The following is a 25,641-nucleotide window of genomic DNA, read 5'->3' on the forward strand; positions in this document are numbered from 1 at the left end:
CAGCGGCCATGGCTTACGGGCCCAGCCACTCCACAGCATGTGGGATCTTCCCGGACCGGGACACGAACCCATGTCCCCTGCACCGGCAGGCGGACTCCCAACCACTGTGCCACCAGGGAAGCCCTAGACACTGTTTTTATAGGACTAATTGACTTTCTTTTGAAGCACTGGTATATTGTTGCCAATTCAGATCATTCCACAGTTCAAATAAGAGGTCCCTTTTCCTCATGGCTTTTTAGGGAAGTCTTTTAAAGTAATACATGAAAATCTGATTAATATATAGTCTAGTTTTCATAATTGTATCTGTTGTGATTCAAGGACTGATTTAAGATTTCTATTTCATTTTATTTTTCTTGTTTTGTGGCAATCACAGACAGTTAGCCATGTTCACCTTCTGATACCTATGACACAATTTTCATATCACAGAAGGCAGAACTCACCTTACCAAGCCCTCAGGATTGTTTACTGATTATAGACTCAGTTAATTCTTCTCAAACAGTGCAAACAGTCAAGGTCAGCTCCTTTTTGTTGATTTGTTTCCAAGAGGCCTCGTAGGATACTGCCCACCTCTGTAGCTCCATTTCACAATTTATCTTGGCTGTGTTTCCCTTCACACATTGTATTTATCATCATATCACTTATCCCAGACTTACTAATCAATACATCAATTAACAAATATTTGCTGAGTTCTTTTTGTGGTGGCACATGATATTTATCTTGCCCAGGAGGCATTACCTTTCCTATGGTAACTAAATTTAGGTTTCCCTTTGGGGTGTCTCTCCCTACATCTCTCAGTCATGTGCTTTGGAAGCAGCAGAGCTCCAGCAGTGGGCACATGACTCAGACTGGCCAATCAGTGTAGTCCATTTCTCTGGCCCCAGTGAATTGTGTGGTGATGGGCACACGACATAAAACAGTCCATTAGGAATGAATTCCATGACTTTGGACTAAAACTGTTGGGAAGAGAAGCTGTCTTTTTCCCAGGGTTACTAACCAGGTGCAGTATTTCTGGGGCTATCTTTAATCCCACTATTAGAGGATCTTTGAAGAATGAAGCCAATTATAGAGAAAACCAGACCAAAGGAATGGAGAAAGAAATTCTTATGTCCCTTTAAAAAGCCTGATCCGGGCTTCCCTGGTGGCACAGTGGTTGAGAGTCTGCCTGCCGATGCAGGGGACATGGGTTCGTGCCCCGGTCTGGGAGGATTCCACATGCCGCGGAGCGGCTGGGCCCGTGAGCCATGGCCGCTGAGCCTGTGCGTCCGGAGCCTGTGCTCCGCAACGGGAGAGGCCACAACAGTGAGAGGCCCGCGTACCAAAAAAACAAAAAACAAAAAAGCCTGATCCAACTGTGTCTGAAGCTGATATCAGGCTACACGTGTACCTTAGAACATACACAATTTCTGTCCTTCACTAAAAAGGACTACTGATTAAAATACTCACATGTGCAAAGATTCTGAAAAATACAAATTTCTGGTTTCCAAGGGTTTACAATAGATCAGAAAGAATAAAATATAATCATATCAAGTTAGCATTACTCTTCAAAAGTATGCTATTTTTTCTCTCTATCCCTGAAATTATTCAGGATTGTTTGCATATATTCCTTTCTTCAAAGATAGATTGCAGAGAAGAGAGCCTGGTCTTCTATTCACCTCCTTTTTCTTAATATCTAGCAAAGTGCTTGTACATGGAAAATAGTCAATAAATTTTTACTGAATTTATCTGAAAAGACAACTAATGGTACTCAGGGATTTATGGTAAATGCCAAATGAGTAGTTTAGATCATGACATCCTATTTTATGTTAAATCACATTTTTTGTCCTCTGGGCCAGGTCTTCATTCAGATTGCTACCACTAGATAATTTGTGTTTTGTTTTGCTTTCTTGAGCAAAGCCATGGCTCAATACTAGACAGAGGCAGCTTTGTGGGGATAGAAGAAGGGGAATTGAGAAAGCCTCCAGGGATTTATGTTTTACAAGGAATATGCTCCATTATCAAAATAATGTTAAATTATCTTGTTTACTTAACTTTAAATTGATAAACCATAAAATTTTAATGAGGAAAAGAGAGAGGAAGATTCACTCCCAATAATCAAAAGTATATGCAATAATAATATCTTGATCATAATCATTGTTTTTGACCTTTCCTAGCTCAAATAACTCAGCCACTTTTACATAGTTGCAGTGTAGAACCATTTTGTCACTAGTTAATTAGAACCAAATGCCCTGACAAGGTCTGATTCTTTCTTTATTCTCAGAGCTGTGAATCTTTTTTCTTCCTGGACCAAACTAAAGTGAACTTCGTTCCTGTCTGATATTTATCCAGCTTCAAAAGTGGAAGCACCTGAAGCTACTTTGTTCAAGGTAAGTGAACTAGATATCTGCAGTTAATATTTGTTTCTTTTAAATTTTAATCGATACAGGCATGTGTGGTCTTATATGAGGATGCATATAAAACAATGCTCAAAACAATGCTTTTATTACAGTAGCTAAGATTCACAGAAGGAACTGAAAATGCATGAGTGATATTCAACACCTCTATCTTTTTCTCTTGGGTTATGTCATTCTATAGGATGAAATAATGATGGTTAAAGTTTAATTCGTTTCTATGTCTTTTTTAACAACTTTATTGGAGTATAATTGCTTCACAGTGGTGTGCTAGTTTCTGCTCTATAACAAACTGAATCAGCTATACATACACATATATCCCCATATCTCCTCCCTCTTGCGTCTCCCTCCCACCCTCCCTTCCCCACCCCTCTAGGTGGTCACAAAGCACTGAGCTGATCTCTCTGTGCTATGCGGCTGCTTCCCACTAGCTATCTATTTGACATTTGATAGTGTATATATGTCCATGCCACACTCTCACTTCACCCAGCTCACCCTTCTCCCTCCCTGTGTCCTCAAGTCCATTCTCTACATCTGTGTCTTTATTCCTGTCCTGCTCCTAGGTTCTTCAGAACCTTTTTTTTTTTTTTTAGATTCCATATATATGTGTTAGCATATGGTATTTGTTTTTCTCTTTCTGACTTACTTCACTCTGTATGACAGACTCTAGGTCCATCCACCTCACTACAAATAACTCAATTTCAGTTCTTTTTATGGCTGAGTAATATTCCATTGTATATATGTGCCACATCTTCTTTATCCACTCATCTGTCGATGGACACTTAGGTCACTTCCATGTCCTGGCTATTGTAAATAGAGCTGCAATGAACATTGTGGTACATGACTCTTTTTGAATTATGGTTTTCTCAGGGTATATGCCCAGTAGTGGGATTGCTGGGCCATATGGTAGTTCTATTTTTAGTTTTTTAAGGAATCTCCATACTGTTCTCCATAGTGGCTGTATCAATTTACATTCCCACCAACAGTGCAAGAAGATTCCCTTTTCTCCACACCCTCTCCAGCATTTCTTGTTTCTAGATTTTTTGACGATGGCCCCTCTGACTGGTGTGAGGTGATCCATCATTGTAGTTTTGATTTGCATTTCTCTAATGATTAGTCATGTTGAGCATCCTTTCATGTGTTTGTTGGCAATCTGTATATCTTCTTTGGAGAAATGTCTATTTAGGTCTTCTCATTTTTGGATGGGGTTGTTTTTTTTTGATATTGAGCTGCATGAGCTGCTTGTAAACTTTGGAGATTAATCCTTTGTCAGTTGCTTCAAATATTTGCAAATATTTTGCAAATATTTTCTCCCATTCTGAGGGTTGTCTTTTCATCTTGTTTATGGTTTCCTTTGCTGTGCAAAAGCTTTTAAGTTTCATTAGGTCTCATTTGTTTATTTTTGTTTTTATTTCCATTTGTCTAGGAGGTGGGTCAGAAAGGTTCTTGCTGTGATTTATGTCATAGAGTGTTCTGCCTAGGTTTTCCTCCCTTTCTATGGTTTTATTAGATAACTAACATCATAGGTTTTTCATGAGACGGACCCCTGAAATAAGTTTGAATTTCAGCACCGCCATTTGTCAGAGCTGTTAATTGTAGACAAGTCACTTACCTTTTCCAGCCTGTTTTCTCATCTGTTCCTCATGGAGTTGCTGTGAGGACCAAGTATTCTAATGTATGTGAGGTCAAAGGACAATGGTAGTAGTAGCAAGAGTTACAGATTAGCTGGAGTAGTAATTCTGTACAAGCTTTCCCTATATCCTCCTTAGGAAACTTGATGTAAAGGCAATTCCATTTTTCCCCAATGTTGAATGGGCCATATGGCTGGCTAGGCCCCCTCTTTCTTCACATTCCGCCTGTGTCCCTCAGGGATGTGTATGCGGTTGAACTGGTATCCTTCCAGGATGGAGGGAAACTGTTCTTCAGTTCAGAGTACACCTCTAGGAAACATGAGAATGACAAATAATAAAAAAGAACCAGCCCCAAATGCTGTCAAATTGTGAGTACAAAACTAATGTTGGTTTTCATGTCGCTGAATCTTTTGTTAAAGGAATTAAATTCTAACAAAACTAGCTTTGGTCAAAGAAGTTGACCCAATTTCATACAAGAAATAAGGATGTTACTGGGAATTGAACAGTTTATTGCTAGAATAATAAAGACGACAAGAGGAAGAATTATGGTCTCTTTTGTTCTCTCTTGAATCCCAGCTAGTAAAGTTGTGCCTGGACTATAAGAGGTGCTCAGTATATACTTATTGAATAAATGAGTGAATGCTGCTAAAAAAAAAATAACAAGTGGACTTGGGCTGATTTTTAAGCATGATAAGTGTGCCATGTAAAATAAACTAGATAGAAGCAACATAGTTAAGCCAGGAAGCTGAAATTCCTCTTCTCTGAAGATCTCTAAGAGTAGGTTCAACTCCCATTTCTCCAAGATCCTGTCAGTTTACCTTTTGAAAAGAGGATAGGCCAGATATATTCTGAGGTTGAAAGGCTCTAGAACTCTCATGGAAAGTTCCATATATGTGTGAAAGGTCTTTCGTCATCTTGGAACTTGGAGAGCTTTGCCAGGCACCACAAATATTTATCCACAGTTAGTCTTTTACCCCCAATCATGCCTTAAGACAGATTTTCCTGCTACAGATCCATTTTGCTTCTGACACTATTTTGTTGCAAGCCACCAGTTACCTGTGTGTGCAGGTGCTAATGACCCCAGTGATATTTATTCATACTTCACTTTTCCTTCACAGAAAGCAGGAAACAGTTCCTCATTAGTATCTGGGCCATATGTAAATAGCTGAATGACATTGTTGCTTTCTGTCCGCAAAGGAGAGAAATTTTGCTCAGGGTTTCACAGATAATACTGATTTTTTTTGTGTCCCAGATCATGTTCAGGATATCATCATACATTGTGGTTCTACTTTCCTTTTGAAAATAATGTAGTAGATCAAAGTACTTATTTCTTTTATGTGAATAATGCTTTATTCATTTAAACTCCTAATATGAAACAAGAATATTTATTAAAAGATTTCATGGAAATTTGGGGTAGAAAACAGTGCTCGTTTTATAAGCAATTGGAAATCAAATGGTAATTATTTTGAGAAAGAACTTTCTTATTACCATGGTGGGCTACTGACAATTGTTTAGGATAAGGTAACTAATTTAATAATTAAGTGACTATATTTGTTGCCCAAATCTCTGAAAATGGACAGGTTTCATGTTAAATGGTCTAATGTATATGAAGCCAAAGCACAATTTTTGTTGTTTTTCTGGTTTGATTACTTAATAGATACAGTACCAGAAATAAACCACAGCCTAGAAGGCCCCATCATAGCTAGAATACATCTCAGGAAGACATAATTGGAAGATAAGTTTGAACCAATGAAACCCACAGAGCAGAAAGATACCATTACAGATTTAAAGATCATATATCTTATACACTTTAAGATAAAGTTGATGAATCTGAAGGACCCAGATCAGTAAAACCAACTTAGTCACATTGCATATGTAAAGAAAAGACAATGGGTCTAGTGAAACTAAGATGACTAACATAGCAAAAGACTTCAGTGCTCTCTAGTTTGCTTTGAAGGTCTAATTTATGAAGATGCTTTAAGGTCATATGTAGTACAAATGACAGTATTTCTAGAGATATATTTGTGCTCTGTAGGATTCATGAGTAATAATGCCTGGAGCACTCCAACAAAGGTAGTTGCATGAATTAATGGAGCAATCTGGGCATCAGTCCAATAAAAATGTTGGCTGAATGCTTCCTTGGGGGGAAAAGATGCTGAGAACAGGATAGTTATAAGCAATTGATGCTGGTTAAATAGAACATCTTCCTTACTCTTTTCAGCTTGCTTCTGAACTAAGTCAGCTGTGTGTCTTTGAGAGAGGAAGAAGAAGACTTTAAGGGGCAAGTTTACTTTAATGCAAAGAGTCAATTTTCAAGTAACGTACTTCTTTTTGGGTAGACTGACCTGAGTATGAAAACCCAGGCTTACTAGCAAGCCCTTAGTTATAAAGTCTCTGCATTTAATGCTGATATCTCAGATTTATGCTGCACACTTCCTATAAGATCAAAGTACAATATGTAATTCTCAATTTCAATGCAACTACATATTTGAATAAATTTATTTTGTGTTGGGAACAGTGGGAAGAAATGGAGTCAGTTAACCAGGTCTAATAGGAAGAGTTCCCTTCTCTCTTGGCTTGAGGTCTTCCATGGGGACATAAGGAAATAAAAACTCTAGGCTCATAAGAACTTCTGTGTCCCACTTGCCAATCAAAAATAGAAGGCAACTGGTTGTCTTTAAGTGATTGGTAGTGGGCATGGAAGAAAAGAGCATGCTGTGGAATAGCTGGGCTGGGTGGAGTGTCACATGCTTTTTAGAATTGGTCTGAAGGTCACTCTCTCCATTTATAGCCATGGAACGGATGGAGACCAAATTCAGTGTCAGAATGTTTGAAATCCATCCTTATTCTATAACTTTCTAGCCATGTTACTCAGGGCAGGTGGCTTAACTTCTCTGAGGAGAAGTTTAACTTTTTAAATGTACACAATTGGAAAAATAAAACTCTCCTCTGTGTCTTACAATCATTTCCTGAGACGCTATTGAAATAATGTATGCAGATGTGTTTTGCTGGTTGAGGAGAACTATGCCATTGTGAAGTGTGGACATTATTATTCTCTCTAATGGAAAGCTCCCTGAGGGTTTATACCGTTCATAAACCTCTTGCAGCTGCCTACTTTATTTCCCAAACCCTCCTCCTTTGGCTCTTCTTGTTGTTCTAATTACATCCAGGAGGACAACTCCATTAGGAATTAATGAGCTTTAGTACCTTCATTTGCCATCTGCTCCCCTCCCCCTTTTAACAAATGAAGGTGTGTCTCAGCCTCAAGACCTTATGTTGACTGTAGCCAGGCAGATGTAGCCAGAGTGATTCAGATGAGAAAGATTCTTTATTCCATGGTACCAAGGTCACATTTGGATTTGGTGCTGCTTTTGGAAGCCAGATGGCGACTGGAAGGTGAGAAGAGCCTCTGTTTAGAGCCCTGCTATGGAACACACTGGCCCCACTGGCATTCATTTATTCAAGCAGGCATTTATTCATTCAATTAACATTTACTGTGTCTGTTGTATGCCAGACACTGTGCTAGATGGCAAGGATATAAAGTTGAATGAGACGGACTCTTTTCCCTGAATTGCTCACAGCCTACTGGAGGAGATAAATACATGTATCCAGGTAACTATAGTGCAATATTTGATGTGCTCTAATAGTCCTATAGCACTGAGTCTAGGTTCAGATATAGGGAAAGTTAGAAGAGCTGAATTGCTCTCACAATTGGGGCTTTTCAGAGAAAGGACTGTCTTCTCAGTTGCCTCCATGTCTATTAGCAAAAGGAACTGGTTTGTGGACCAGTAAGTATCTAGTTGATACCCCCCAATTGCACATCTCTCTTTTCCTTTATTCCTATGTCTGCTGTGTCCAGTTTGGGAATCACCTAGGACATAACTGCAATACTGGAAAGATTTGCAAATGTAGAGAATAATAATCTCCCCATCTCTATTCATAATAACTGTGTACCATCTATTGTTTAATGAAGAGGGTGCTAATTAGGGTCCTAATAGATAACAGATGGCACACAAAACTGTTACAAGGGTGTGAGTACAGCCCCATAGGAGGGATTGTGCAGGAATCTGGGGCTAGGAGCAGCTGAACTGAGACAATCTCTATGTCCAAAGGGAAGAAGAGAGGGATCAGTTTCAGGACCCCAGCAGAAAAAGGACCCCTGGAGAATTGGTCTTCTTGAGAGGTACGGTAACCTTCAGTAAAAGGTCATAGTTAGCCCACTTGGAGGCTATCTAGCAGGGAGAAAGCCAGGGAAACAAATCCCCTGCCTTCACTTTCCTCCTCCCTCCCTCACATCTCTCTGATGCTCTCCATGGCCCAGACCCAGCTAGAAGTCTCAGGGGCTGGGATCCTGTCAACCTCACCCTTCCAGTTCACCAGAGAAGGGTGGAGAGGGGACCTGGGAGGGCAAACAGAAGATAACCACCCAGGAGAGATCAGGATCCTCACCTGTAACATGACTGTGTAAGAATGTAGACTTGCCTGCCCCCAAAAGTTATGTTAGTTATGTATATATGCGTATATATATGTGTGTGTGTGTATATATATATAACATAACTTTTTATGCACATTTTATTATGCCTATATATATATATATATACACATATATATGCACATATATACATGTGTGTTTTCTTAAAATAATAGCACACAAGTTCTGTACAGTAAGTCCCCTACATACAAACCTTCAAGTTGTGAACTTTCGAAGATGCAAACATGCATTCGCATGTCCAATCACGTAAGTTCAAGTGTCTGGGGTAAATTGTCACGTGCATGCTTCTTCTACGAGTGGTTGTGATTTTGTGTAGTTTACAGAACTGTATAGAGGACAGTAATACAGTATCTTATTTCAAGCCCAGGATGTCCAGAAGCAAGCGTAAAAGCATAGGTAAAGTAGCTGGTACTACTGTACTTTTCAGAGTACTGTACTGTAAGATTAAAAATGTTTTCTTTATTTTTTCTGTTTGTTTTGTATGTATTATTTGTGTGAAAAGTATTATAAACCTATTTCAGTTCCGTACTATATAGCCGAGTTGTTAGTTGGGTACCTAGGCTAACTTTGTTGGATTTGCAAACAATTTGGACTTAAGGAACGCGTTCTCGGAATGGAATTCATTTGTATGTAGGGGACTTATTGTTTAACTTTCTAACTTGAGATGCTTTACCAAACACTCTTTTTCTTTCCTTTTTTAAAATACTTTCTTAGTTATGGAAAATGTCAAACACACGCATACATAATAAATCCCTAGATGCCCATTATTTTGCTTTAGTACTTATCAATTCATGACCAATCTTGTTTCATCATGCTCGCATCCAATCTTCATAATCCTATGATTCTGAAATACATCCCATGTTTGGCTTTTGTTAGGCCAAAGGCATGTTAAAGCTATTTTTTAAGATGAATCCCCTTTCTCAATCACAAATTAAGCATATATTTTTAAGAGCTGAATCATAGGCAGTAATTAATATATTTTAAAAGGTCAGTCAGCCTCTCTTAACCCTAGATTGTTTTAAAATGATAAATGATTGCAAAACACAATGAATAACATGATTTATATAACTGTTTACTGTGTTATAGTTTAAAAATACTGGCTTATACCTTTTCTTTTACCTCTTTTTCTTTTCATTGTTTGGTAGTTAACTAAATTCCTAAATGATGATTTCTTCCGTTTTATTTATCCCCCACCCCTATATTGGGAACCTATCATGGGGTATCATTCAGTATATAGAACATTGTTCCCCTCTGATTTGTAATGTCCCATCTTCCATATATCAGATTTCAATACATGCATGGGCCTGTGTTGGGCAGCTCTTTTTATTCTGTTGGTTTATTATTTTTTAAATCATTGTGCCAACATCATACTTTATAATATACTATAAAGTATCACTTTATAATAATTCTTCATATCTGGCGTTTGGAGTCTTTAGACGTATCCTAGCCTTTCTTGGCCTGCTCTTCCATATAAATAGGTTCAACTTGTCAAACTCCATGGGGAAAAAATCCTATTGGTATATGGCAGTTGATTTCTAAAATGATCTGAACTACAAAACATATTTGTTGAGAACTTTGAAAGTTTTCTAGAAGTTTATGAACTGAAGGCTTCATGAGGCTTAAGACAAGCAGGAATAAAATATGATTTTCTCTTTGTGCATGTGAAAGCTTGATTAAAAGAAAAAGAATATATTTTTGTAATATTTGTGTGTCAAGCATAGGATCCACATCTTTTTGTTTAATGTAGTTTTCTACTCACTTTAAGATCTTTCTTTGCAATATGGGCTCTCAGTGACTAAAAAGGCAAGGTTGAGAAGAAATGAGAAATGATTGACAGAAGATCTCAAGAGCTCAATGGTCTCAAAAAATATGCACCATGGACCCAAGGGGCAATGCATAGAAGGACTATATTAATTGGCTGGTGATTTGAAGATATTAATGATGAAGACCATGGCTGCAATACAGCTGAGTCACCAGTCATTTAAAAATGTAGGATCTGAATGCTTAGGAATTGTATTAGTTCTCTGTTTGCTGAGTAACAAATGAGTGGCTTAAAACAACCCAGGTTTTATGGGTCAGGAGTCCAGGCACTGGGTCCTCTGCTTGGGGTCTCACCAGGCTCTGATAAACGTGTTGGGTGGACCACATTTTCATGTGGACATCAGCCTGGGGGGGAATGCACTTCCATGCTCATTCAGGTCGTTGGCAGAATTCATATCCTGGTTGCTCCAAGACTGAGGTCCCCAGCTTTTTGCTGATTGTCACTGGAGGCCACCCCAGATCCTAGAGGCAATGCAGTTCCTCCCTGTGGGCTTCTTCAGTGTGGCTGCTTGCTTCAGCCAGCAAGGAGGGTCTCTGGCCTGTAGAAGGCCCGGTGCCTCTTTTATGAGCTTTCACCTGATTAAGGCCACACAGGATAATCTCCTTTTTGATTTACCCTTTTGACTTGGGACCTTTATAACATCTGCCAAACCCCTTCACCTTTGCCATACTCAATTGTTTAGAAAAAAGTCACAGGTCCTGTCTATGCTCAGAGGGAGGTGGTGATCATACAAGGTGTCAACACCAGGCGAACAGAGTCATAGGGCCACGCTAGAGGCTCTTTGCATAGGGCTATAATAAAATGGCAGAAAAATTGTCATCTGTGGTCACAGTTCTGGCCACCTGGTTCTTTAAAAGGAAAGGGCGTTTCTGGGATGAGACCTGCAGAGGCAGAGGTGTTAGGGTGATGTGGGTGCAGCCCGTTTTGCCTTGTGTTTGTGAGAAGCAGAAGGAACACACATTGGCCTCCCCGAGCTTTCAGGGTATCTGTGCTGTAGGGCTTGGGAGCTTGCTGTGGGCTGTCTCCCCTTCAGAGCAGTAGATGTGGGGACGCAGACACGTGGCTCTGACGGGCAGGCAACACGGATCTCCTTGCAGTCAGCAGCCCAGGAAAGAGTTAAGCCTTGGCTTTTGTTCCTGAGCTAGGAGATTTTGATTAGATGCTTAATTGCTATTGGAACCTCGTGTGTAGGGTACACGCTTAGCGACCTGAGACAGTCAGAGACCGAATTTAGTACCTACTCTTAGGCCTGCTCCCAAGGACGAGAAGAAAAGGAGTTGTGAGGTACATTGTTGGCACAAACGCTGGGTGAACAATCACCTTCCTGGCCCAGCAGCAGTTTCCTGGTGCAGGTGATTCTGTGGCATTTGTGCTGTACAGCTCCCTTCACCTTTCTGGCCCCAGCCTGCAGAAAAATTCTGGCACAGCAGGGAATTAGTGCCTAATGGCAAGAGAAAAGGAAATTAGCATTTCCTAACAGCTAACCAAACACAAAAGCGTCCCCCAGCCTTGCACGGAACACCTCTGACCATCATCCATCCCTCTATGGCCAAGCCCTGCACCTTACAATTTGTGCTTAATTATACAGGAAAAGAGAAATCTGCTTCTCTGGGAGAGCCTCTGAGAACCTGTTGGGGAAAGCTTTCAATTTTAATTACAGAAGAAATACTGGCTGAGGCAATGGTGAAAAGGAATTACCTTTCCTTTTCTTCTGATTTTGCAAAACAGCTGGCAGCAGACACTGGCACATAGAAGGTGTGTAGGAAATGTGGGTCCAATAAATGAATAAATATGTGAATGAAAAAACAACTGTGAAACACTTACACAAGAATATTCTTCTTTCAAAAGAATAATGAAAAATAATTTCATTCAATAAGAGTCATTCTTAGTTACTGATACATGACTCAGTAGTTCCCATTCAATTTAAAATGTTCCATTTTTTTCTGATACTTCACAAGTCATTAATTAAATGTTGCTCACTTTTAAGGCCAATCTGTGAGACATTATTTATCCTGTCTACTCTAAAGTTCCAGCATCAACTCAGGCGGGGCTTCACCATGTACTGATCATGGGACCTTGGCCTCTCATTGCCTCAGTTTTCTCATTTGTAACATGGGTATAATAATAGGCTTATTTCATAGGCCTATGAGGAGGAAAACCTCATATATATTTGTGTGTGTCTATATATATGTATTTAAACAGTGTCTTAGAATAGTGTCTGGCACATGATAAGCATTACAGAGTATTGACTGCTGCTACTAGTACTGTTATTATGAGAACTAACTGTTGAGAATAATCCTTCATATACTGGTTTATTCCACTCAAGATAAAGGAAACTAATAGAATATTAGAAATCAGATTAAACACAGAAAGCCAGTAAAATATACCAAGACAGAAGATGATGAGAGTGTAAAAGCATAGAAGAAAAAAAACGGTTTTTGTTTTTCTTTTTCTTTTTTAAAGAAGGAAAAAGCCTAGAAATAGGACAAAAACTATTCGTTGGCTATACTGACATGGAGATCGCTGGTGACCTCCATAAGTAAAATTTCAGGACAGTGGGCAAAGAGATTACGGTGAGAGAAGTCAGATGGATGTAACTTATAGAGTAAATGGGACATGAGGAAATGGAAACAATATATGAAGATAACAATTTTGAAAAGTTCAGACATGAATTGGCTAAAGAAGATATGCAGGGATTAGGGGAGGAGGGAGGCTTTCATGTTACACATATAGTTTTTAACATTTTAAGTTGGAGTTACTAGTCTAGAATGAGGTTGAATTTTGGCAAGAATCATTCATAAGGAGTAGATGGGCTGTAGAAAATGCAGTGCTGTGAAATACTTGAGAAGATAAGAGGAAATGAAATGCTATCTGTAGTGCACATGGCCTTTTAACTTTCACTCCTGTAGTAAAAGGGAATACAAAGATCAACGCAAATGCTAATGAATTAATGGATTTGGCAGTGGACTATTTACTGACTTCTGTGTTCTTAATGAGTTATGAAGCACCTCACCGGCTCAGAATGGAGGGAGTAGAGAGGATGGAGGAACATTTGAGGAGGGCAGGTAAAGCTTCTCAGAAAATAGTCCTTAAGGAGAATTAGAAAGAACGTACTATAAGTCAGAGCACTATTTCCAGTCTTGAAAATCCATTTGAAGCTGGTGATTATTAATTTATTGGAATACCAATTTGCCCTGCCACATGATTTTTCTCCAGCTACCTGGATATAAGTTACACAGAGGCAGAAGAGAGTGAGAGATAACAATGGAGGGAAAATACAATTAGTATTTTTTTTACCTTTTTCTACTTCCCCGCTCCAACTCTGGGGAGCCTTCACGGACATGGCTGCCCTCCCAGCCTCCAGCAGCACTCTGTTATCAAAGAATTCAAAGAAATGGAACATAGGTTTCCAACTTATTAATTTAGCAAAATGAAAAATTTTATATAATGTCTTCTGTTGGCAAAGATGTTTGCAATATAATTTGGTTCCATCTTTTGACAAGTAATTTGGCAATGTCTAGCAAGATAAAAATGTTAATAGCTTTTTACACATTAATTCTAATTCTGGAAGCTTATGCCAAGAAATACTTTATAATCCAGAAAATTATTATATAAAGATGCTCATTGTCATGTCATTTGCAATAACAAAAAATTAGAAACACCTTTAATTGGTAACAATAGGAAAACAGTTTAGGAAATTATATCCACTTAGTAGAAAATTACACAGTTACTATAGTATAATTACAAGATGATGGAGCAGAATAGAATAATGCTTAATAAAGAAAGAATGAAGAAAGCTGACCTACAGTTGTGTCTTCCTTATGACAGTAATTATGTAAACATATAAATATTTATTAAAACTTAAAACCAAAATAAGGTTTTAAAAGCTCTGTACCAGTAATGGGGATTTTATGTTTGTTTCAAAATATTTTTTAACATAACTCTTATAATTTTGTTTTTTCTACTCCTTTTCTTAAGAATTTCTGATTATTACCTCATTTTTCATTTCATAGTTTCAAATAAAGTCAGCAATTTTATCATCAGAGAAGATTAGACTTATTTGACAGTTCATAATTCCAAGTTATTTGGTTTAAAAAGACCATATACACTTGTAGGTGCTTTCAAAATAAAATTTCGAGGATTTTTTTTTTTTTTTTTTTGCTCAGTCTTTCCTAGTATGGAGATTAAGCAAACTACCTAAAATTGCTAGCCATTCTTTTTTCATTTTTGGCATTTTATTCAGTTATTCACAGAAATGATAACAAATGAGTCTGCAGTTGCCTCTGCCAATTTCTTAAATCCTCTATTATCCACAATATGAAACCATACTAATATGAATGCTTCCAGTATTTTCAGAGCTCTTTAGTTATTATACTTGAGCATTCTGTATGACGTATCTTATGTAAGTGTAAAATTTAGACTCAACTTCTGGAAGCTTTTCATTTCTTAGTTCAAAAGTGAGAGATGCTTAATCCAGCCATATGATTAACAATTACCTGTATAGTAAGAAGCTCCTAAATTATTGTTTTATGGATACCTGGCAGTTTTCTTGCCATTTCTCAGAAGTTCTCTATTAAACACATTCTCTCTCTCTCTCTCTATCTCTCTCTCTGTCTCTCTCTCTCTGTCTCTCTCTGTCTCTCTCTGTCTCTCTCTCTCTCTCTCTCTCTCTCTCTCTCTCTCTCTCTCACACACACACACACACACACACACACTGTGATTAAAAGCACAGACTTTGGCATTATGAAGTCTAAGGTTCAATTTCCAGTTCTGTAGCTTCTGGGCCACTTCACTTTAGGCAAGTAACCTAATGTCTCTGAACCTTGTTAATTTCATCTGTAAAATGGACATTATAATCATATCAGACAATCCTCAAAACATCCGTAATGATTTTAGAGTTTCAGAGTCAGGTACAAGCAGGCACTCAGTAAATGGCTAGTGCTTTTATCACTTTATTATTATTTAGGTCTTGATTTTCCTTGATTCTGTGAGTCCCCATAATGAAACGTAATTTCCAGTAGATTAACACCTGTTTTCACCAAAAATTTTAACTGAGTTCATTACTTTCTGTGCAACCCAGATTAGTTTTCTGCCTTTTTTTCTGTGCCGTCTGTAGGTGTTCAATAGATTTATTTAATAAATGTACGAATGCATGAATGCATAGATGAATTTTTAAATGCTTCTTTTTGAGAAGGTAGAACAAATGTGACACAGTAGAACAGATAAGAAAATAGTCCATGGAAAAAATGACAGAGTCACATATGTGCCCAGGGCCAGCCTAAGAAGAATTGCGTTTTTTTTTTTTTTTAAGGGAAAATGTGTTGAATAGCTTATTTTAATTATTTTTAAAAGTTTAGTACAGGGACTTCCCTGGCAGTCCAGTGGTTAAGACTTCGCCTTCCAATGCAGGGGGTGTGTGTTCAATCCCTAGTCGGGGAGCTATGATCCCACATGCCTCGCAGCCAAAATACCAAAACATAAAACAGAAGGAGTATTGTAACAAATTCAAAAAAGACATTAAAAAGTGGTCCACATCAAAAGAAAAGTTAAGTACAAAAATTTGCTGATGATTTACATATTTAGCACCAATAAAATAATGTGAGATTAGCTGTACTAAAACAGAATGTTGAGCTACATTCGCATTAAGTGACATTATATAGTCTAATTTTGTGGAAAACTTCTGAGATGGCTGATAAAAAGTAAGATGGTGAGTGACCTTTGAGCAGAAAAAGACAGAAAGAGAAATGGCCTTTTCTACATTCTATTGTGCCTCTAAGTAAAATGCTTGGTAATCTAGCTACAAAGCTATATGTCATTTGGCTTTAGGCACCTACTGTGATTTACCTTGTGAAGATCAGATTTTGCCATGGAGAGGATTTGTAAAAGTATCACACATTCCAGTACCATTGGCAACCACAGCTACCAAAAACACCAATTTAACTTGATGAACCTAATGTCAGATGATAGTATCATTTCTTGTGGGTGTTTTCGGAAAAGGTGGGTAGGAAATGTATAAAAGTGAATACTTTGTTGACTGAAATAACAATTCATCATTTTGAAAACATTAAATACATTAAAGTTGTTATAGCATCAGGCGTTAATATTTCACTGTACTTTAGACATTGCCTACAATCAACGTTTTCTGCCCTTTGAAACAGAATCATGCTTGTGGTATGCATTAATCATAGAAAAGATTAAACACTGAAAAGAAATTCAGCCTTTAAAGACAATTTGCTTTGATTTATTCAGTGAGTTCTTCCAAAAAGTTAATACCAAGAATTATTGCTTGTTGAATTGGAGTTACAAATTCTTTCAGGGTTACTTAGTATTTTCTTTAATATGAGTATCAAGGAAGGTAAAGGAAATTTACATATTTTTTAGGAAATACAGGCACATACTCATAAAACAAGAAACACGATGTTTTTATAGACTTTATTTTTTAGAAGTGTTTTAATTTTACAGAAAAATTGAGAAGATAGTATAAAGTGTTTCCATATACACTATACCCATTTCCCTCTATGATGATCCACCTATATTAGTATGTTACATTGTTACAATCAATTAACAAATATTGATACATTATCATTTATTATAGTCCATCCATTAGTCCAGTTCCTTAGGTTTTACCTAATGTCCTTTTTCTATTCCAGGATTTCATCCAAAACATCACATTACCTTTAGTTGCCATGTTTCCTTAGGCTCCTCTTGGGTTTGATAACTTCTCATATTTTCCTTGGATGACCTTGACAATTTTGAGTAGTTAGTTTTTTGTAGGATACCCACTACTAGAATTTGTTTGATGCATTTTTCATGATAATATTGGGATTATGTGTTTTGGGGAGGAAGACCACAGAGTAGAAGGGTTATTCTGTCAGATCACATCAAGTGTACAAAGTATCAATATGCATTATGAATGCTGAGGTCGCCCTTGATCACCAGGCTGAGGTAGTGTTTTTCAGGTTTCTCCATCGTAAGATTACTGTTTTCCCATTTTCATGCTGTACTTTTTGGAAGGAAGTCAATATGCTCAGCCCACAACTAAGGAATAGGGAGTTATGCTTAAGATGGAGTACTACATAAACTATTTGGAATTCCTTTGCACTGGAGATTTATCTATTCTCCTGCATTTATTTATGTATCCAATTATTTATTTATATCAGAAGAACTCATGGATTTTTATTTTATACTTTGGGTTATAATCTAATTCTACTTTAGTTACTTTGTTCCTCAAATTGCTCTAGTCCTGACCCTTGTGAACTCTTTTCAGTTGGCTCTTGTGCCACTCTGAGGTATCCCCATCCTATATATTTTTTGGGAACTTTCTGACACTATAAGATGCTCTTGTCTATAAATCTTGTATATTTACTGCCCCAGTCCTAGAATCAGCTACTTCTTCAAGGATAACTAGGTCTTTTTAGTGGAGACGGTATTAGACAGGAGGATCTGGGTGTGGGGTGTACTAATTGCTGCTTGGATGTCATTGCTTCTAGATCTTCTCAGCTGACAGAGCAAAGAGATAATATGTGTGTACATGACCCATGTATAGGCACATATCTATAAGTATCTCTCTACATAACCATGTGTATTAAGGTAATATGAAGCAATATTAAGCTAAACATGAACGTATATTGATGTTTCCAACTTTAATCTGTTACCACATAGATCATCTTAGCCTCATCTCTTGCTTATCTTTAAATTTCAACTCCAGCAAAACACTTGACTTTTAGAAGTATGAAAATCAAATTGTAGCAACTTTGGGAAGCCACATCATCTAGCAGAATAATTCTTAAAGGGCAAGGTGTTTATCATCAAATTTTAATTTACAATCAGCAGTACTTTTTAACATCAGTAGACCTCCAGACCTCTGCTTCCAAGAAGATGAAGTAGCCCATTTCTCCCAGGTTCTCCCACTTAAAACTAAAACCCTGAACATAACAACAAACAAACATAGGAAGACGCTGAAAGGTGGAAATGAGAAGGCAGACTTAACTAGGGACTTTGGGACTTGAGGAATAACATGGTGATGAGTCCCGTGTGTTTCCTGTTGCTTCCCATACATCCTGAAGAGGGTATTACAGGAACCCCCAATCAATAACCACCAACAGAACAACAGACAAAAAAGCTTCAGAAAAAAACACAAAACCCTGTTCCCCCTAGCCAAAGTATGAGGAAAGGGGTTGCTAAAGACAGAAGACCATTTGGGCAATAATATACACACTACTCGAGCCAAGTGCCAGTGGGATATTGCATCCATCCCCTATGTCCTGTGGTTTCAGTTGGGCCAAGCTAGGATTTGATCTTCCACACCACCCCACTCCTGCCCTGCAGAAGAGGCAGCTCTCTGATTCCCCACCAGGGTTGTTTCAGTGTGGTCCAGTGGTGAGCTGAGCCTCCACCCCTTTCCATTAGCAAACAGACTTTAAAAGGTGGTGCCTGACAGGCTAGTTAACACTGGGCTGCCCTCACACAGTCGTGGGGTCCAATGGTGGGACTTAGCCTCCGTCTCTGCCTGACATCTATAAGAATAGGATGTTACAGGTTGGAGGGAGTAGGCACCCCACTAACCCCCAACACATGGTGTCAGTGAGACCCAGTGGGGTGCTGAATCCCCATAACCATCCTGAGGCAGTAAGACAGAATGAGATGGCACAAGCAGGGCTAGTTGGCAGTTCTCTTCCTCTTACCCTGGTGTCAGTGGGGCCAGCAGGTAGCTGACCCTCTACCCACACCCGGCATCAACAAGAAGGAATGAAGTGGGAGGAAGGACAGCAAACACTTCACTTCTCCCCTCCCCTGGTGTCAAGAAATCTACTGGGGAGATGAACTTCCACTCCTACTAAAAGGCAACACAATGATATTAATGTTCCCACTTTTGGGGGAAGGTGTCAGAAGGGCCATAGGATAGCTGAACTTCTACTTGATCTGTCTGCAGTGAGGCAATGTAAGTGCCCACTGTTGCAGGGGTATCGTCAGTAGGGCCCAATGGAAATCTGTATGTAACCCCCCAGTCCTCATACTACACCTCAAATAGGATGATTTCCTTCTAAAATGTAATAATAAAATTAAATGGGATGCAGAGTCATATAATAACTCACAATGTTTAGAATACAATGGAAAAATACTCATGACACTAAGAACCAGAAAATCACAGAATAAATGAGAAAAGACAATAAACATACACCAACACTGAGATAAAACATCTATTGAAATGATCAGACAAGGATTTTAAATAAGCTGTCACATGAATGCTTCAATTAGCAATTATGTGTTCCTTGACAGAAATGGGAAAAATAGAAAATGTAAACAAAGAACTAGAAGCTATAACAATAAAAACAAATGAGAACAGTAGAACTGAAAAATACAACAATCAAAAAGCTTTGCTCAAGAGTAGAGTGGAGATTACAAAGCACAGAATCATGAACTTAGAAGAGATCAATACAATCCACCACATGTACAGAGAAAAATAGACTGAGGGATAGAGACGGGAGAAAGAACAGGATCTCAAGAACGTGTAAACAGTAACAAAAGCACTAACATTCATATCATCAAAGTTCCAGAATGAAAACAGAGAGCAAGTAGGACTGACAAAGTATTCAAAGAAATCATGGCTAAAAAGTTCCCAATTTTTTAGAAGACATAAACACAAATTCAAGAATCTGAGCAAACTCAAAGAGGAAAAACGCAAAGATATCCTTGCCAAGACGTGTCATAATTAAACTTCTGAAAAGTAGAGACAAAAAAAATCTCGAAAGTGGACAGGCAGAAACAATGCATTACTTATTGAGAAACACCAATTCCAATGACAGCATATTTCTTGTCTAAAACTCTGGAGTCAGAAGCATTGACATAACATTTTTCAAGTGCTAAAAGAAAAGAACGCTCAGCCACAAATTCTCGCTTTCTATATCCACTTTCTTGTTTGACTTACATTAATGGACCACTAACTCATCTTTCTATATCCGGGACTGCCATCACCCTTGTCCAAAAATCTAGCCACAGTATTTCCAGAGTGATATTTCTGAAAATGAAACAAATTTTTCTTATAAAAATACCTGATTGTGTTATGAAACTTTTCTCTCTTCTAAGTTACCAGTTAAAATCCTTCAATGGATTCCCATCTTTCTTGGAGTAAAATCTCACATCCAAACTCTCTTTGTCCTTTTGGGCTGCTGTAAGATTATGGTGCAGGTTGGGTGGCTCATAAACAACAGGCATTTTTTTTTTCACAGTTCTGGAGGCTGCAAGTGCAAGAATAGGGTGGCAGTATGGTCAGATGAGGGCCCTCTTTTGAGTTACAGACTTCTCATTGTAACCTCACATGGCAGAAGAGCTTCAGGAGCTCTGTGGCGTCTCTTTTATAAGAGCACTAATACCTTTATCATTTCCCAAAGGCCCCACCTACTACTACTATCACCTCTGGAAATTAAGATTTCAACGTATAAATTTGGAGGGGAACACAAAGACTAGACCATAGCACTTAGTATACATACATGGACCATTCATGGTCTTGCTTCTACCACCCTCTCCATTGTCTTCTTTTCTTACACTCCAGTAGCATTTCTTTTTTTTTTTTTTTTTTTGCGGTACGCGGGCCTCTCCCTGTTGTGGCCTCTCCCGTTGCAGAGCACAGGCTCCGGATGCGCAGGCTCAGCGGCCATGGCTCACGGGCCCAGCCGCTCCGCGGCATGTGGGATGTTCCCGGACCAGGACACGAACCCGTGTCCCCAGCATCGGCAGGCAGACTCTCAACCACTGCGCCACCAGGGAAGCCCCAGTGACATTTCTTATACTGATTATGAATGGAACTCCTTTCTGGACTGATCCTTAACCATTCATTTTCTGGCAAACATGAATTTATCTTGTCTTTTCCTCAAAAATTCACCCTTCCTTCATGTTACATATTCATTTCTATTGCCTTCTACAGGAAGCCCTACTGATATCCCCCATATACTACTGTCCACAGCATGAATTAAGGTCTTACCGTGTCTTCCTATAGCACTCTGTAATAATTTTTACGGTAACTATGGATTTTCTTATTTGAGTGTCACAATACATTGACTTCTAGGTGGCACGATAATGATTTTAGTAACAGTAACACTGGTGCCTAGTTTAACCCATGGCATACTTTAGGTGTTCAATAAATGTTTGTTGAATGAGTGAATGAATGAATGAATGAATGGTCAGTTTGAAATCTTAATCATGTTACTTTTCAAAAATCTGTTAAAAAGATACCCACAGTTTTCCAGAAGATTAGGGACTTAGGATCTTCAACTTGATTTAATAGAGGAAATTTTTACTCATACATCATGCTTAAATACCTCAAAGTAAAACCATTAACCCAGGAATTTAAGGTTACCATTTGGACTTGCAAGCCAATAATTAATATCTCCTGCCCCAACTGTATTAGATGGTTTGAATGCTCCACTCACATCTCCCCAGCCCTCATCATTCCAGTATATGCTGATAGACTCATGCTACCACCTGCAATTATCCACCTTAGGGCAGGCCAGAAATGTACAGGAGTTAATGTATCTGGGTGTAGCTTTCAACCAAGGACAGAGGGGACTGGAAGATAAGTACTTCAAGTTTCTCACCAATTCTTGGGATAACTCTAAGACATGTTCTATAGAGTTTCACAGAACTCCCCTGAAGTACTGGCAGCAGTTTCCTGCAGGAGTAATTGATTCAGTAACGCACCTCTGTTGGCTTCCTTCCATGCCTCCATTCTCAATTCCCACTCCACTTCTGAGTTTTCTGGAAGCACCTCCCAGATGAACAGTTTGCATTCAAATTATTGCCTCAGGTTCTGCTTCTAGGGGAATTCAATTTATAGCCTCCTAACAATCCAGTGCTCCTTACAGAGCCATCACTGGTACAAGTACCAAGGCATGGCACATTATATATCACCCCTCCTAAATCCTAATATTTTGAAACAGATAGGAAAGAGCACGACCTTGAAGAGAAAAATCGTTTACATGAGAATGGCCAATGGATAAAGGGAAGGAGAGACAGTGCCGTTTGTTTTCCATTAATGATAGTGTGAAATTTATGGGCAGATGGTCTAACAGGTGTGACTATAATTTGAGGAGCCTGCTCCCTTGGTTACAGAAGACTGCTATTGTTATTATTATGGAAGCACAACCTCATGACTTTATTGCTTCACTTGATGTAGCCTTTTCCTTTACCCTTAAATCTTTCTACATCACTGAATTGCAGCCAATAGATTTATTTTCTCCCTATGGCTCCATCACAAAAAAAAGACACACATGTGCACACACACACACATACACACACACAGAGTTTTGTGTATGCCAGTGCTAGAAAAGACAAGCTCATGGTGCATGTATGCGATGGATATTGTACATTACAGGTCTCTGTGAAATAGTTTTCTGCAGGTTCGTATGTTTATTTTATGAATAATTAACTTTAGTAAAGTTAACTTCCTGACGATCTTGATGAAGACTGAAGAAAGGAAGTAAATTTTAAAGAAAAAGACTTAGAAACTTGCCCTTTTTGCCCTCTCTTTGTGTCTTAATGAACAAAGGATAACTGGGCCTTTTTTGAAGTGTTTGCTTGGGTTGAAGACACAAAATGCAACCTGTACTTTTATCATAATATGTTCAGTTTATGAGTACACAAACTTATAAACCGTGAATTTCCCTAAAGTTATTATACCATTTAGAAGATGTTTGCTTGGACGTTTACTTAAAACCAAACAATTGAGGTCTATATGTCCAAATAATTTCCTTCTCTCTTGCTGTCTCCATTTCAGTTTCCTGAGTTTCTGGGAAGGCCTGGTTTCCCCAAAGGAACGATTTCTGGTAGAATTCTGGAAGTCTGACCCAAGAAAAATAATCCAGTATAGCCAATGAATTGAGGACAAGAAGGTTTCCAATCAGGTAGGAACATTTAATCTCATACATTACAATCACCTTAAATAAGGTGTGCTGATAGCTGGATATGATATAACTGCTTGGAAAAAGATGCATATCTAACCTACCCCACAAGGAAGCTGTTCTCATTTCCCTTAGAGGTTGTGGTGTTTATCAGAGAGTGCCTTGGGGGAAAATGAATACAATAACAGTATGATGCTTTTTTTTTTCATTTTTAGCTCATTGTTGCCAAGTACACTTGGTGATCTTGGTGCCTGTGGTTTAATCCCAGGAGGTTAGACATGTGGAACAGCACATTAACCCTTTTTAGTATTTTCTCCCAATACAAATCATTTTTATAGGTTGTCTCCATGGTCTTCTAGTTGCTTATCAAAATTAAGCATCATGTCTTCTAAGTGAGTAATAGCCCCAGTCAGTGTGAGGAAATCAGCTTGGTTCTTATTGGGGCACAAATTCTTGGTCTTGGCACAAAGTGGGTTCACATAGGGAGTTAGGAGAAGAATGGGGCATGCGAAAGGGGAGTTCTGTGTTCTCATTTACCTATGCATGTTGAAACTCCACTAACAGTTTTACTTTCATTAGCAATTTGTGATAAAAACTTAGGGTAAAGGGAATAATGAAGCTGTGCCATTATATGGCAGGACAAACGATAGTAGTGACATCAAAATCAGGGCCTATCCATCTCATTTGCAGTTATATACTCAGTGTTTAGCATAGCATTTGACCCCTCATCAGTATTCTATAAGAAGATGCCTGTTGAATGATTTAGGGATGAATTAATGAATGAAAAAAGTTAATATGGTAGAAAATGTGTTTTATCCTTGTATTTCCGTGTGTTGACTTCTGTATTTCAAGACCCAGCACTGTAACTGACACATAGAATATAAGCAATAAAATTTGCTGAAAGAATGAATGAGTCCCCACAATTCTAAGAATAATTTTAAGACCAACACAGACCCCATATCTACCATGGTCTATGACAGAAGTATCCAGAGATGAAAGCCTGATCTCAGCTAGTGGTAGAGCTGACAGAATTTATCTAGTTTTAATAATTTACAGCTCATCCCATTACATCTAGGCATAGTACCTACGTGAGCCATACAATTAAATGTGGACTGAAAAAAAATGCACAACCTAAAAGTTGAGAATTATGTTTTATTTGGAGGACATACTGAGGACTTAAATCAGGAGACAACCTCTCAGATAGCTCTGAGGGACTGTTCTGAAGAGGTAAGGGAGGGCACAGGATATTTAGGGGTTCTTGCAAAAAAAAAAACCCAGGTAGTTGGAACATCAAAAGATTACTGTTAATTAAAGAAACTAGACATCTTAATTAAATAAATTTAGCACTTTTCTATATATGGTGAGATGCAAGAATGTGGTCTCATGGAAATCATTCCCTTGATATGCACTTTAATTATCTAGGGCCAGTATCCTGTTTTCTCCATCCTGAATCCCCTCAGGGTGCAGCATTGGGGGTGGCTTCAGTGGCTGATGGCTTGATGGCTATAACATCCTTTGTACTGATACCGCAGGCTACATTCTTTGTCCACGTAAATGACTTGAATATGGATAGTAAATCTGTGGATTTGCAAAACGTAATTCTTGGAGCATTTTTAGAAGGACAAAGTTAAGGGCAATTTCAGAATCACTAGCAGCTCAAATTGCTATTTATACTTTTCCACCGGTAGGTAGTAATCTGTTGTTGCTATCTTCAGTATTCCCAAGGGATAACAAAAGCCATTTAATTCTAGAAAGAAATGTAAAATTTAGCACAATGCAACTTCCATAAAACCAAACACACAAACACACACCCAACTCTCGCAGATATGAAGTAATAATCTAAAATAGAATCCTGGAACTAATTGCAAAAAAAGAGCAAATGTACTCATATTGGATTTTATTCTTTTATTAATGTTTGATATATATATATATATATGTATTAATAAAATTCAGAGTTGCTATATGGAGAAATAGCTTTGTACCAATATTGTCTTTGTATGTGTTTATCAATAATGTATGAGATTGCCTCCTATGCTCCTTTTCCTTTATTCTCTTGCAGGCAGTAGATGTAGTTATCAGTTGTTTTTAAAATTTCTAGGCAGCCAAAGGACTAGTATCACTTAAATAAAGAAGGCAAATTGTCCTAAAGTAGGAACAATTTTCCTTCATTATGGAACATAAAGTCCTCCTATGAAGGGGGAAGAATTTCATAGCTAAAAGCTTTCAACTACAGAAGATTTATGAGTAACTATGTATGTTGTTTCAAAGTGGACTCTCTATAATTAATGTCTAGGGGTTATCTTTGGTATATAATGGATTTTGATTTTTTAAATATTATTAGATAATATACAAAAGAATATATTTAATTGTATGTAAGTTATGAGAAATAATAAAAACTCCTGCAAACACACCA

At 38.2% G+C, this 25,641-nt stretch overlaps 1 protein-coding gene across 1 annotated transcript in view; it reads left to right on the plus strand.

Annotated features, from left to right (window-relative positions):
- Window positions 1-2,304: 2,304 nt before the first annotated feature.
- LOC132491682 (putative spermatogenesis-associated protein 31C1) overlaps window positions 2,305-25,641 on the plus strand; it is a 62,159-nt gene continuing 38,822 nt past the window's right edge. Inside the window, exon 1 of the mRNA XM_060100516.1 lies at window positions 2,305-2,363. The gene's annotated coding sequence lies outside the window, so the exon portion shown is untranslated. The remainder of the gene's footprint in view (window positions 2,364-25,641) is intronic.

The sequence above is a fragment of the Mesoplodon densirostris genome, chromosome 6 (genome assembly GCF_025265405.1).
Source record: "Mesoplodon densirostris isolate mMesDen1 chromosome 6, mMesDen1 primary haplotype, whole genome shotgun sequence".
NCBI classification, from domain to species: Eukaryota; Metazoa; Chordata; class Mammalia; order Artiodactyla; family Ziphiidae; genus Mesoplodon; species Mesoplodon densirostris.